Source organism: Eleutherodactylus coqui, chromosome 1 (genome assembly GCF_035609145.1).
Source record: "Eleutherodactylus coqui strain aEleCoq1 chromosome 1, aEleCoq1.hap1, whole genome shotgun sequence".
Taxonomy (NCBI): domain Eukaryota; kingdom Metazoa; phylum Chordata; class Amphibia; order Anura; family Eleutherodactylidae; genus Eleutherodactylus; species Eleutherodactylus coqui.
The window spans coordinates 303,113,264-303,129,162 of NC_089837.1; the positions used below are offsets into that span (position 1 = coordinate 303,113,264).

The following is a 15,899-nucleotide window of genomic DNA, read 5'->3' on the forward strand; positions in this document are numbered from 1 at the left end:
AAAAACATTTGGGGAAAAAAATGTATTTGGGCTGCCTGTGACTGTCCTCAGTGTACTGGGTCTGTGCTGGGTGTAGTTGTCCTCCTAATTCATACACAGCCAGCTAAGTGTTACAGCAGGCTTGCGCAAAATTATTTCCTGGCTCTGTGTTGGCTGTTAATTCACCGCTGTATTCCAGTCCACAGTGCACCAGTCTGCAGTTATTTTACATACTCCAGGGCCAGTAGTGGTGATGCAGGGACAGAAGACATATTTATTGAATATAGGCAGTGGGCCTTTGCAAAAACATTTGTGGAAAAAATTCTATTTGGGCTGCCTGTGACTGTCCTCAGTGTTCTGGGTCTGTGCTGTGTGTAGTTGTCCTCCTAATTCATACGCAGCCAGCTAAGTGTTACAGCAGGCTTGCGCAAAATTATTTCCTGGCGTTCCGTAAGCGAAGTCAGCCTCCAACCACAAGCCAATAAGCGGCACATTTAATTACAGCGTTCTGTTTCTGCACTACTGGTAATACACCATGCTGAGGGGCAGGGGTAGGCCTACAGGACGTGGACACGGGCGAGGACGCGGAGGCCCAAGTCAGGGTGTGGGCACAGGCCGAGCCAGTGCGGTGGCCAGGGGTAGAGGCAGGGCCAGACCGAATAATCCACCAACTGTTTCCCAAAGTGCCCCCTCGCGCCATGCCACCCTGCAGAGGTCAAGGTGCTCTACGATGTGGCAGTTTTTCACAGAGACACCTGACGACCGACGAACAGTGGTGTGCAACCTTTGTCGCGCCAAGATCAGCTGGGGAGCCACCACCACCAGCATGCGCAGGCATATGATGGCCAAGCACCCCACAAGGTGGGACGAAGGCCGTTCACCGCCTCCGGTTTGCACCACTGCCTCTCCCCCTGTGCCCCAACCTGCCACTGAGATCCAACCCCCCTCTGAGGACACAAGCACTACCGTCTCCTGGCCTGCACCCACACCCTCACCTCCGCTGTCCTCGGCCCCATCCAGCAATGTCTCTCAGCGCAGCGTCCAGACATCGCTAGCGCCACTGTTTGAGCGCAAGCGCAAGTACGCCGCCACGCACCCGCACGCTCAAGCGTTAAACGTGCACATTGCCAAATTGATCAGCCTGGAGATGCTGCCGTATAGGCTTGTGGAAACGGAGGCTTTCAAAAGCATGATGGCGGCGGCGGCTGCCCCGCGCTACTCGGTTCCCAGTTGCCACTACTTTTCCTGATGTGCCGTCCCAGCCCAGCACGACCACGTCTCCCGCAACATTGTACGCGCCCTCACCAACGCGGTTACTGCCAAGGTCCACTTAACAACAGACACGTGGACAAGCACAGGCGGCCAGGGCCACTATATCTCCCTGACGGCACATTGGGTGAATTTAGTGGAGGCTGGGACAGAGTCAGAGCCTGGGACCGCTCACGTCCTACCCACCCCCAGAATTGCGGGCCCCAGCTTGGTGCTAGTATCTGCGGCGGTGTATGCTTCCTCCACTAAACCACCCTCCTCCTCCTCCTCTTCCTACGCAACCTCTGTCTCGCAATCAAGATGTGTCAGCAGCAGCACGTCGCCAGCAGTCGGTGTCGTGCGGCACGGCAGCACAGCGGTGGGCAAGCATCAGCAGGCCGTGCTGAAACTACTCAGCTTAGGAGAGAAGAGGCCCACGGCCCACGAACTGCTGCAGGGTCTGACAGAGCAGACTGACCGCTGGCTTGCGCCGCTGAGCCTCCAACCGGGCATGGTCGTGTGTGACAACGGCCGTAACCTGGTGGAGGCTCTGCAGCTCGGCAGCCTCACGCACGTGTCATGCCTGGCCCATGTCTTTAATTTGGTGGTTCAGCGCTTTCTGAAAAGCTACCCACACTTGTCATACCTGCTCGGAAAGGTGCGCCGGGTCAGCGCACATTTCCGCAACTCCAAGACGGACGCTGCCACCCTGCGGACCCTGCAACATCGGTTTAATCTGCCAGTGCACCGATTGCTGTGCGACGTGCCCACACGGTGGAACTCTACGCTCCACATGTTGGCCAGGCTCTATGAGCAGCGTAGAGCTATTGTGGAATACCAACTCCAACATGGGCGGCGTAGTGGGAGTCAGCCTCCTCAATTCTTTACAGAAGAGTGGGCCTGGTTGGCAGACATCTGCCAGGTCCTTGGAAACTTTGAGGAGTCTATCCAGATGGTGAGCGGGGATGCTGAAATCATTAGTGTCACCATTCCTCTGCTATGCCTCTTGAGAAGTTCCCTGCAAAGCATAAAGGCAGACGCTTTGCACTCGGAAACGGAGGCGTGGGAAGACAGTATGTCGCTGGATAGTCAGAGCACCCTCATGTCTATATCTCAGCGCGTTGAGGAGGAGGAGGAGGGGGAGGAGCATGAGGAGGAGGGGGAAGAGACAGCTTGGCCCACTGCTGAGGGTACACATGCTGCTTGCCTGTCATCCTTTCAGCGTGTATGGCCAGAGGAGGAGGAGGAGGAGGATCCTGAAAGTGATCTTCCTAGTGAGGACCGCCATGTGTTGCGTACAGGTACCCTGGCACACATGGCTGACTTCATGTTAGGATGCCTTTCTCGTGACCCTCGCGTTACACGCATTCTGGCCACTATGGATTACTGGGTGTACACACTGCTCAACCCACGGTATAAGGAGAACCTTTCTACTCTCATTCCCGAAGAGGAAAGGGGTTCCAGAATGATGCTATACCACAGGGCGCTGGTGGTAAACTTCCCATCCGACAGCGCTAGTGGCAGAAGGCGCAGTTCCGAGGGCCAGGTAGCAGGGGAGGCAGAGAGATCAGGCAGCATGTACAGCGCAGGCAGGGGAACATTCTCCAAGGCCTTTGCCAGCTTTATGGCTCCCCAGCAAGACTGTGTCACCGGTCCCCAGTAAAGGCTGAGTTGGCGGGAGTACTGTAAAAGGATGGTGAGGGAGTACGTAGCCGATCGCACGACCGTCCTCGGTGATGCCTCTGCCCCCTACAACTACTGGGTGTCGAAGCTGGACACGTGGCCTGAACTCGCGCTGTATGCCCTGGAGGTGCTTGCTTGTCCTGCGGCTAGCATCTTGTCAGAGAGGGTGTTTAGTGCGGCTGGGGGAATCATCACGGATAAGCGTACCCGCCTGTCAACCGACAGTGCCGACAGGCTTACACTCATCAAGATGAACAAAGCCTGGATTTCCCCAGACTTCTCTTCTTCACCAGCGGACAGCAGCGATACCTAAGCAATACGTAGGCTGCACCCGCGGATGGCAGCATCGTTCTCTATCACCATCAAAAACGGGGACATTTTTGCTTCATCAATCTGTGTATAATATTCCTCCTCCTCCTCCTGCTCCTCCTCCTGAAACCTCACATAATCACGCCGAACGGGCAATTTTTCTTAGGCCCACAAGGCTCAGTCATATAATTTTTGTAAACAATTTTTATACGTTTCAATGCTCATTAAAGCGTTGAAACTTTCACCTCAACCAATTTTTATTTTAACTGGGCTGCCTCCAGGCCTAGTTACCAATTAAGCCACATTAACCAAAGCGATTAATGGGTTCCACCTGCCCTCTTGGTTGGGCATGGGCAATTTTTCTGAGGTACATTAGTACTGTTGGTACACCAATTATTTGGAGCCCTCGCCTACAGTGTAATCCAATTAATTTTTAGCCCACCTGCATTACAGCTGACGTTACATCAGCTGTGTTGGGCACTGCAATGGGATATATTTATGTACCGCCGGTGGGTTCCAGGAAGCCACCCATGCCGTGGGTCCACACGGAGTTGTAACTGCATGTGTCCACTTCTAAAGAACCCCAGTCTGACTGGGGCATGCAGTGTGGGCCAAAGCCCACTTGCATTAAACATGACATTACCTCAGCTGTGATGGGCACTGCAATGGGATACATTAATGTACAGCCGGTGGGTTCCAGGGAGCCACCCATGCTGTGGGTGCACACTGAATTCCCATTGCGGAGTTGTACCTGCCTGTGACTATTTATAAAAAACCGCAGTCTGACTGGGGCATGCAGACACCTTGACAGAATGAATAGTGTGTGGCACATAGGTTCCCCATTGCTATGCCCACGTGTGTAGCTACTGATGGCGGTGGCACAGGATTATATTTCTCATTGCTTCTGTACAGCATTGTGGGCTATCGCCCCACCCCTTTTAAAGAGGGTCGCTGCCTAGCCGTGCCAACCCTCTGCAGTGTGTGCCTGCGGTTCCTCCTCATGGCAGACGCACTTATAAATAGACATGAGTGTGGCGTGGCATGAGTGCAGCTGAAGGCTGCGCAGGGACAATTTGGTGTGCGCTGTGGACACTGGGTCGTGCAGGGGGGGGTTGGGCAGCAAGTAACCCAGGAGAAGTGGCAGCGGAGTGTCATGCAGGCAGTGATTGTGCTTTGTTGGAGGTAGTGTGGTGCTTAGCTAAGGTATGCATTGCTAATGAGGGCTTATCAGAAGTAAAAGTTGTTGGGGGGGGCCCACTCTTGCCGCTATTGTGGCTTAATAGTGGGACCTGGGAACTTGAGATGCAGCCCAACATGTAGCCCCTCGCCTGCCCTATCCGTTGCTGTGTCGTTCCCATCACTTTCTTGAATTGCCCCGATTTTCACAAATGGAAACCTTAGCGAGCATCGGCGATATACAAAAATGCTCGGGTCGCCCATTGACTTCAATGGGGTTCGTTACTCGAAACGAACCCTCGAGCATCGCGATAATTTCGTCCCGAGTAACGAGCACCCGAGCATTTTGGTGCTCGCTCATCTCTAGTTGCAGGTCATGGGTAGCTGGATACAGATTTTTGGCTAGTCGGGCAAGTTACAGGTCTAGGTTGTACAGCTGAAAAGGATAGTCATCATATTTTTAACCATTTAATTAAGGCTCAAAAACAAAGGATTATGCTATATGTGACAGTGTAAATATTGCATACATCTCTTCAGAAGTCATATGTGTGTAGACATCACACTATTACTGATCGCCCCAGAATATAGTATAGCCAATAGGTGTAATCTATACATTGGCTCTGGATTATATTGTTTCCCACTTTTCCCCTGAGTTCCAATGAAATTAATAAGAATAAGATGCTAGTGACAACAATAACTCAAAATCTCTATTGCTGCCAAGGGTTTACATCCAACTGTTGATGTCAAGAATTGAAGATATGTACGTATTTGTTTGTTAGCATATGTGTGACTTCCAATGAACACCAAGTCAAACTCTTTTAAATAATAAAAACTAAAAGATACCCTAAGAAAAAGAAGACAGTGTGCTCTTCTCTAGTAACTTAACATCCCGCAAATTAGCTGACTAGGACTACGTGGCTGCATTCACAGCACCTTAGTATTGACTTTCAAGATGGACAACCTTTTTTAGTTGTGCCTAGAATATGATCTTTTTTGAAGGGGGTGTTGTTCACTGGATAACACAACACTGTTAGATTATTAGGGCCCTTTTATATGGAAAGATTATAATTCAGTCTATGGATGGATTGCTCAAAAGTGATCGATAATCATTTAGTGTAAAGACTACCAGCAACTGATCAACGAATGATACTTCATTCACTTATCATTTGGCATTCAGTTTATGCAGGCGTAAAAGTCAAACAACGATTGGTCCTATCAGCGATCGTTGATAATCTATGAATGATGGCCTGTTTACTGGAGGTTTTTTTCAGCCCACCTAAAAATTAATTACTGGTTGATCAAAAGTCGTCTGGTGTAAAGTCACAGAAGTTCGTAATTGAACCACTTGCAAACATATTTGCCTGGAAAGTCCCGCTACGTACAACATCTCGGCAAATAAGTAATGAACAATAAGTGCTCTGCTTAAAAGCAAATGAACGGCTGTCATTGGTACATATTGACTTTTCTGAGCGACTATCTAAACAATAGTTGCTCAGTGTAAAGTAAAGGTACATTAAGAAATAGACCCTAGTAGCAAGAGATTGACTCCAAACTCAAATTCAAATTGTGATTACTTTATACATTGATAGGCCACAGACAAGTCCAAATTTTGGTTTGGAAGTGGTGTAATGAAACATTTGCTTGGTTTACACTGATGTGTTGGTTTATTTACTTATATCTCACATATGTCAGCGAATATTTTTAAGTGAAATGAAGCAACTTGTGACTGATGGTCGAATTCTCTGCTCATCACCTATTGGCTGGCCAACTGTCTCTGACTGTTGGATCAACTGTCGCTTACATTCACTATACTAGTAACTATTTGGAAATTATAGTGCCAGTGTTTCTGGTGGTGCAGTTGTGCTACATACATTCTTCATCCCATACAACAGGTATCAGAAGCAGCACAGCACTGGAGATGAAGGACCTGACTTAAGTACTCTGCCCCTGATCACATGACAGCGATGTCATCAACGGTTCTCCATCACCAGTGAGAGAGGTCCATGCTTCGCCCCTTATCACATGACAGTGATGTCATTAAAGGTCCAGCATCCTTGTGCAGATTACAGGGAAGACTACAAACACCCTGTGGCCTCAGTTGCTATGGAATACTAACGAACACCTAGCCAGAAAGCAGCCATGTGCATACAGGAGCTGTTATGATGTCATCGTCATATGACTCCCTCACTGGGGATGAAGGACCTTCAATGACATCACCATTATGTGATCAGGGGTGGAGCATGTAAGTGCAGCATCTCATAGGAATACCCCAGACACCTGACGGACGTGGAGAGCTGGGAGGGTATAGTGTTGACATGTCACGGTGGCACTTACCAGACTCCTTCCTGGAGGGACGCATGCAGCCAGTGCCAGAGTATCACTGCAGGCCACCTGGGACACCACTAGGATAGGCAAATGCCCACTAAACAGGATAACAGGGGTTGTAGTTGTCACAGCTGACGCCACCATTCCTGCACACACCGGTATGACCCTCAGCGGAGAATAAATGCAGCCACAGACAGTTCTTAGTACCATGGTTAGAGCCCGGCAAAATTTACTTGGAAACTTGAAATAATTATTACAAGGCAGTTCATTATAGACTTCACAGTGCAGGTAAAAGGCTAGTCTTCAGAACGTAGTACCTCCACACGGCTCTCATAAGCACAAAGATGCATGAGTGTGAACAGAGATTATTATCTTGCAGTACCTCCACCCAGTCTTGAAAACGCGTTGGTGTGACAATTAAAGGATATACCTTTATGTGGTGATCCAGGCTCCAGACAGCCACATATGAAAATTAGACAATGAGGTAGTACCTCTGCGCTGGCCTTGAGAAGAAGTAGTTACTTACAATTGCTCCCTCTGTGGGGCTCACTCCATTAACATTCAATCATACATTGTACAAGAAATCTTTGCTTCTCTGCTTCTCCTCCATGCTTCAGTACATGAGGACTAAAGGTGTCCCCATGTACCTGGACCTCCTGAACAGCATCACTCCTGAAGACATGGACCCTTTCCCGCTCACATACACTCCCTTTTATAACCTCCTTTCACACCACATGACATGACAGACTTGATAGATTTACATACAGGCTTTGGATTTTACAAACATTAACCTCTCAAGCGCTTCAGCTGTGCAACACACATACTGGAAATGACAAGACAGGTTTGCACAGCATAAGAGATGCATGTATGACATTTATGGAGTGGAGCAGGATGGTATTATTGTATCTTGACGCCACCAGGAAGTCCTGGTGGAGCCAAGATTGACAGAGGGTCAGTACATGCATGGCTGCACAGTTGGCTGGGCTGCAGGTCTTGCAAGCCCAGTAAGGAAGGCTTCTTTGGAGCAGCATAGAGCAGCCCACACTGCAGCTGCGCAGCCCCAGCTTCAAGGCTGTTCTCTGGTGGTGTAACAACAGCATGCCTCACACACACACACATACACTCCCCCCGATGTCATTGTAACATTGTGGCCGGCAGCAGAGGCAAGGCGGCCCTTCTCCCCCCCATGTCATGTTTAGCTCGCGGCTGGCAGCAGGGAGGCCACACGGGGGGAGCAACTGTGTTAGCCAGCGCCCGCAGACTGCAGTACCACTGCAGGGATTCCTCAGAGCCACGGAAAAGCATCATCAGCATCTACGACGGCGGGACATGGGCAGGAACAGTGCGCGGGGGACCGGCCGTGATGGAGCTGAGAGCCGCCGGGGTGCAGGGAGCAGGCAGCCGGCAGCCAGGACAAAACACACAGCTACCGCCCGGGACTGAAGCCTCATCGTCCGGTTGCCTGTGAGCCATCCCAGAGATGCGGCGCTGTGCCGAACGGTCAGTCAGATGTGCAGCGTCTCCATTGCTTCTAGCTGGCTCTGCTGGCTTAGGCTGAGGGTTCGTTTTCTTCTTAGGTTTTGATTATTATCTGTAAGCTGCCACCATTTACAGCTCATAATCTAAGCCCAAGTGGAAAAGGAACCCTCACCCTAACCCAACAGGGGTGGCTCAAAGCAATGCAGACACTGCTAGGACCCTCCAAACTTGACCCTATCGGGAGCTGGAGGTGTGACAGGGGCATTCCTCCTGTCAAACCCCTGGCTTCCGGTGGCGTCAAGATACAATAATACCAACCAGGATGATGTACTGGGTCACTACTACAAGTCACTCACAAACCCACTCACTCACGCACAAACAGACAGGTTGTTGGTACTAGTTTTATTGAGCAACTATTCAGATGATAGTTGTCTCAATGATTATTGCTTCTATGCTTTCACTCAGGAGTAATAAGCAGGCCAAAGATTGCCCCCAGTCACCTGCCTCCATTCACAGTATACAGGTAGTGGTTCATAGAAGAACTGCCTGTTTACATAGTCTGATAGCCATTTGATTTTTAGGTCTTAACTAATGAAAGATAAGCCAATGAATTATCGTATGTTATTCAGTCGCTAGCAGTGTTTACACTGAATGATTATCCTTCAATTTCGAATGACCCAGCGATAAACTGAACAATACCATTTTTCATCTATTTGTAGACAAAGTAGGCAAACATCCTTTGAATGCTACTAAAGATGATAATGACAGAGGTGTTGGATCGCTACTTATCTCGCTTCCTGTACGCTTCCTTGTATGTTTGTCCATGTCTTAAATGTATTTTAAATGTAGGAATTGGGATTCATAGAAGTCATTATCAGTCCCAACTCTTATCATTCATTTAACTTTGAGCCAACAGTAATCCTATGTCTATGGCCATGCGTACGTCTATTTATGATAGACATTTTCTATTTATTACGCGCAGAAATAGTTCACGAAAATCATATTTTATATTATTGTGAAATACTCCCTAGCAAATACATTTGTGCACATTTACTAAATATTTATTTAAAGTGATATAATGTCACATTCGGAATATTTTACACCCTTTAACTTCAAGTAACACTGTAACAATGAAAACTGAACTTGCAAAAGGCACAGTCCTTATTAGCATGTCATAGCATCAAATAACCCAGACGGTTAGCAGGGGTTGAAGGACATGAGCCACAACTCAGACAGTTCTCTGTCACACAGGTCAGCCAGCTGTGGACTCTGTCCTACTGACCCCAGGATTTTTCCATAGCACAGATGGCAAACTGGCCTCCCCCCTCCCGCCTATTCACTTTGAATAGACGCCTTCAGAATCTTTATGCATAGGAACGTGCTAACCGAGATCCAGGTCAAGGCTATGGCCTCTTACCCAGTGAAGCCTCCATACATAAATAGAGGCTCCATACAGCGGGATATTATTTCCAGGCAAATGACCATTAGGTTATTGGAAAAAACTTGGAGTGTCACTTATCACATAGTGAGTTACATATAAAGTGAATGTGCTAAAAAAAAATCCCTCTCTTCAGCTTTCTACAATACTATTTCATCCGATACAGGGTAATACATATTCTAAGTAATGATTTATGCAACACAAAGCACTCAAGTAATTTAGTGAACATCACTTGTTTTTGCTTTCATTTTGGTTGAGATAGTATATCTTTATGCATTTTTAGAAATATAGTTATTCCCAGATCTGTTGTTTCTACATGTGTGTTCTGATGTGTATGATGTAGTTCATTCCAATATAGTTTTTACACTATTTATGCCAGGTACCCTATACCCAGCAGTCCTGTGTTTCTTAAAACTGATTCCATTGTTTCTATGGGACATTTCATTGCACCCAGCACACATCAGTTTTGCTACTGGTTGCCTATTTGTGCCAGATAGAAAATCACTGCATGCTGCATCTTTCTGTCTGGTTTTGGACACTGGACCAATGCAATAAGTGCAAAATTGCTCTGGCATAACCCACTGCTATTACACAACTGATGAATGGGGACCAGCCTTAAGGAGGCTTTACACAGCCGTGTTAGCGCACGTATTTGGCCATGCAAAATCTGCACGCGTAAAACACAGAGAATGGAATTCATTAATTACTCTTGTTTGAGAATATCACGCGCGCAAAAAAAAATGCAGCATGCTTTATTTTTGTGCGTATTTGTGCAACAAAGGCCCCATAGAAGTCTATGGGAGGTGCGGAAATACGGAAATGGAGGTGCATAAATACGGAAAGGGAGGTGTGAAACACTGTGCAAAACCAGGGGGAAAGAATACATCTGGACCTCATTACACAAATAGCCTTTTAATCCAGGGTGTGTCATGCATGCATATGAAGTGGCCCTGCATGCGCAAAAAGTACAGTACTGCGTGCTGATACATCTATTTTGTCCAACTTTGGTCATGCCGCATGTGCTTGTGTGAAGGGGTCCTTAGGCCAAGAGCCATCTAAATTGTAAGCTTTCAGGGGCAGGGGCTCATCTCCTAATGTCTCATTGTTTAGGGCCCATTCACATATGCATTAAGACTTTCAGTCACTATTCTGCTTCTCTGTTATGTTTTGGAGCACAAAAAAGGAATTAAATATTTCCATTTTTCCCCATTGTAGGTGGGGATAATGTTATAATGCTTCACATCGTACCTCTGAGAAGAAAGAAGAGAAAAAAAATATTAAAAATGAATCTGTGAATGAAGTCTCAAACTGCATCTGGGGTCTCGCAAGGGCCAATGAGTAAACATCAGGTTTGGGGAAAGCTTGAGGTTAAGAGACATTTTCACATTTGTACTAGAAGCGTGGTTTAGAGCCTCTGCTGTAGATCTAACATAAAATCCTGGACAAAATGCCAGTTTAAATTCCAGAAGCCAGATGGACTGCATTATAGTCAATGAGGTCTGTCCAGCACCATTTGTTTCGGCATATGCCAGATCTTGTGGCTTTGGCATTTTTGTTCCAAGGATGGTGCCAAGCAAAAGAAATCAAGTGAGACATGGGCACAAGTGTGAAAGTGCCCTTAGACAACAGGGCTGTCTGTTCAGTACGCCTGCTGTTACGGCACACTAGGTTTTGCCCTAACAGCAGCCTGCGTTATAGGGACACATGTGTATACAAACTTCTTTTGTATAAAATCTGGCTTCAAACAGGAACATTACTGGAAAAAAACTGTTATGGCTGCTGAAATGCAGAAAGTAAAAAAAAATATGCAAAAAATTTGGCAGGTCATTCAAGGCCTTTGAGGCCTGGTCATGAAGGGGTTAAAACCTAGTTTAAAACAAAACTTTTGGTTAAAGGTTTTTGAGGACATATGCTTACTGAAGAGATGAGAGGGTGAGAGTAGCTTGCAGCAGGAGACAACCCACCTGACATAGGCTCTGTTCACACCTCCTGTTTCTGTCCAGAGTTTCCATCGTAAATGTGAGAAACAATACTGCAGCATGCAGCGCTAGTTTTTCCAGCATCATTGTTCTCAGTAAGAGAAACCAAGTAATCTTGTAGATATGATACCTTTAGGCTAGCAAAAAGACATGATGTTATAGCAAGCTTTCGAACCTCCTCAGGGTTCTTCCTCAGGCTTAAATGGAATAGATCAAAAGAGGCATAGATATAAGGGCATACACACATACATATAAGGGCACAGACATGGTGTGATTAATTTGCACCTAAAACAATAACAGAACAGGATAAGTAGAGGAGTAAATACTTAATTAGTCCACTGATAAGGGATGTGAAAGTTTTATGGTCTCTAAATTGGTGTTAGGGGGTCATCAGGCCTGTATGTTATCTCTGCTATAGATTTCTTATATTCTCCAATGATGCATGAAACCACTTGCAATGTTGATTCCTGTCTTGAGATGTTGCCTTTTGACAGTTTTTTTTGACAGTTTTTCCAGTAAAATGACCTTGATGGAAACCCAATGGAACCTGTAATAGACAGCGAGTTCCATCATTTGTGTTTTTGGTGTCTGTCATATGAAGGATTCATCAGGTTATTTCTGCTTTTCTGTTCCTATGATGAAATAGAGAAAAACTTTACATTTTATGAGAGATATGACAAGAGATTTAAAGGGGTTTTGTTCAATAGAAGAAAAAAATCAATACTTACCTATTTCTCCCCCGTCAGTCTTATTATCACATCTTCTCCCTGCCGAACTTATCATGGCTCCTGCAGTCCTCCCCCCAATTCCTTCCTGGGTCACCTCACCTCCTCTTCTTCCTGTTTTCCTCCATCTATTCTCTGCATTCTCTCTCCAGCAGGTCAGTGTACGTTATGTCACTGGTGACGTAACGTTCACTGCTTAGCAGGGAATGCCAGGCTATTGCTGAGACTGCGCATATGTGCTTTCTTGCCACGAGTGTTCTTATGCTATTGCAGAGAAACAATGGGCATGCACAGTCTCAGCAACAGAGTGGCAAAGGAGTCAGCATTCCCTGCTAGGCATTGAACACTACATGACTAGTGACATAGCGTACATTGACCTGCAGGAAGGAGACTGCCGAGAGTGTGCATAATGTCACAAGAAGAAGATCCGGCCAGCTGGAGGTGACGTGACCCTGGAGGGGACTACAGGAGCCAGGAGAAGATCGATGGGGAGAAGATGCAATAAGAAGACTGATAGGGGAGGAATAAGTAAATATTGATTTTATTTTTTTAAATGACAGAACCCCTTTAAAGCAGATATTTTCCTTGTTCTGATGATATGGCCTGTGTGCAATGATAATAGCAGGGTTACAATACACTGCAGTTGCAAGTGGAGGCCAGGCTATCAGAGCCATTTCGTCTGGCACAACCAGGTACCCTAGTTACTCAATTCTGATGAAGTTATCAGTACTATACATGAGTAGCTATAAACGTCACATCAAAGTTATTCACTACTTCCTACTTTGTTTTAATTTCTATGATCATCACTGCTTTATTTTACAGTCTTTCCCTTCCAGATTCTCCCCTCTCCAGCTTATCCATTACCTCTTAAGTTCATCATTTACCTGCTACCATTCTAAACCGATGCATTCTATATCTGATCTGTCATTTTTTCCCTCAAAGTTGAATACTACCCTGCTTGCTTATGTAAAGCAGATCTAGATATAAAACTGAATATAAAAGTATCATACTTCTTAACTAGAGATGAGCGAGCGTACTCGTCCGAGCTTGATACTCGTTCGAGTATTAGGGTACTCGAGATGCTCGTTACTTGAGACGAACACCACGCGGTGTTCGAGTCACTTTCACTTTCTTCCCAGAAAATTTTGTGCCGTTTTCTGGCCAATAGAAACACAGGGAAGGCATTACAACTTCCTCCTGTGAAGTTCCAGCCCTATCCCACCCCCCTGCAGTGAGTGGCTGGGGAGATCAAATGACACCCAAGTATCTAAACTGGGGCCGGCTGCGGCTCGCCACAGATGCACGCTGAGAGACAATAGGGAAAGTGCTGTCTTGCTGTAGCTGCTATAGGGAGAGTGTTAGGCTGTTATATTCATCTTCAAGAACCCCAACGGTTCTTCTTAGGGCCACATCTGACCGTGTGCAGTACTGTTGAGGCTGGTTTTTGCAGTGTTGCACTTTTTTTTTTTTTGTATATCGGGCGTGCAGACCATAGCGTCCTCAGTCTGCAGTCATTTTACTGAGTATAGGGGCAGTACTGGTGAGGCAGGGACAGTGGTACAGGGAAAGAAGTATACTGGCTATATAGGCAGTGGGCTTTTTCAAAAAAATTGGAAAAAAAAATCTTTGGGCTGCTTGTGACCGTCTTCAGTGTACTGCGTGTCTGCTGGGGGTAGTAGTCGCTCACTTATTATCCATCTAAGTTTTACAGCAGGCTTGCGCATAATAGTTTCCTGGCTCTGCTGTGTCCGTTACATGATCGCCGTCATCCCGCCAGAGGGAAACAGTATACATATATACGCTGCATACGGTATCTGTCTGGTTTCTCACCTCACCATTTTAAAAAATTGAAGCAAAATACTTAAGGCCTACCACTGGCCTTTGGCCACTTGACTTGTTCTGCGCTGTGAATTCCACTAGCTCAGTCATACGCACCTAGGTCTCACTACAGGCTTGCGCATAATTGTTTCCTGGCTCTGCTATGCGCTCTGTAAGCAAAGTCAGCCTCCAACCACAGGCCAATAAGCTGCACATTTAATTACAGCGTTCTGTTTCTGCTCTACTCGTAATACTCCATGCTGAGGGGTAGGGGTAGGCCTAGAGGACGTGCTCCCCCTATACTGCTGCTAGTGATATGTTACTGGGCCTGTCTAGACTGCAACTACTACTGAAATGGAACTAATACTGTGCTCCCCCTATACTGCTGCTAGTGATATGTTACTGGGGCCTGTCCCTAATACTACCGCTGAAATGTTACTAATTCTGGGCTCTGCCTATACCGCTGCAAATGCTACGTCACTGGGGTGTGGAAACGGAGGCTTCCCAAAGACATGATGGCGGCGAGGCCATTTCCCACCAACGCAGTAACTGTTAAGGTGCATATAACCACGGACACGTGGAGAGGACACGTAGTGCCTCAAAAACATCCCCCTCCTCCTCCAACAATGAAAACATTCTTGGCAAATACCTTTGCATTGTTCCGTCTGGTGGCAGTCCAAGAATTTCACCTTTAACGACACAACAAGAGAGCCCCCCCATCATTCCCCCGCCACGGCCCACTTAATCCTGGCCACATTCTGAAAACCAACTAAATAAATCCGCGCTACTAGGTCCGCAGTCGCGACCACATTCCCACCAACGCGGTCACTGTTAAGGTACATATTACTAGTCTGAATGGGGCATGTACTGTGGGCCGAAGCCCACCTGTATTGTATCTGACGTTAGCTCTGCTGAGCAGGGCAATGCAATTGGATACGTTTATGTTCCGCCGGTGGGTTCCAGGGAGCCACCCATGCTGTGGGTCCACAGGGACTTCACATTAGGGATTTGTACCTGCCAGTGTCTATGTATTAAAAACCCCAGTCAGACTTGGGCATGCAGTGTGGGCCGAAGCCCACCTGCATTTAATCTGACGTTACCTCAGCTGTGTTGGGCAATGCAATGGGATTTATTTATGTAACGCCGGTGGCTTCTGGGACCCACCAATGCTGTCGGTCCACACGGAGTTGTACCTGCCTGTGTCTACTTATAAAGAACCCCAGTCTGACTGGGGCATGCAGTGTGGGCCGAAGCCCACCTGTATTTAATCTGACGTTAGCTCTACTATCCGGGGCACTGTATTGGGACAAACTACAGGAGCAATACAGCGCTAATGAGACGTGCACAGCTACGCTAGCATTGGAGTCTGCTGGAGGCACGCGATTGCTGAGGGTTTGTGCAGAGGCCTATGTTCTGGGTGCAGTGAAAGTCCGCTTCCAGCCTAGGATTGCTGAATCTGTGGGCCGAGGCCTATGCCGTGGGCGCGGTGCAAGTCTGCCATGTTTGGCCGCTCAGATCAATTTTTGGTTCATGTCTTGGGTTTCCTAGGACCCACCTATGCTGTTGGTGCAAACGTAGTTCCCATTGCGGTGTTTGACCTGTCTGGCACAAAGGCACTGACTGACTTGGGTAGGGGGCAGAGCGCAGACGGCTTTCCCCTTGCAGTGTGGATTGAGCTATGCAACACCTTGACAGAATGAATACTGTGTGGCACATGAATTCCCCATTGCTATGCCCATG

General features: G+C 47.2%; 1 long non-coding RNA gene across 1 annotated transcript in view; it reads right to left on the reverse strand.

The window, feature by feature from the left end:
- Window positions 1-9,249: 9,249 nt before the first annotated feature.
- LOC136573485 (uncharacterized) overlaps window positions 9,250-15,899 on the reverse strand; it is a 44,292-nt gene continuing 37,642 nt past the window's right edge. Inside the window, exon 5 of the long non-coding RNA XR_010785891.1 lies at window positions 9,250-12,248. This is a non-coding gene — a long non-coding RNA (uncharacterized lncRNA). The remainder of the gene's footprint in view (window positions 12,249-15,899) is intronic.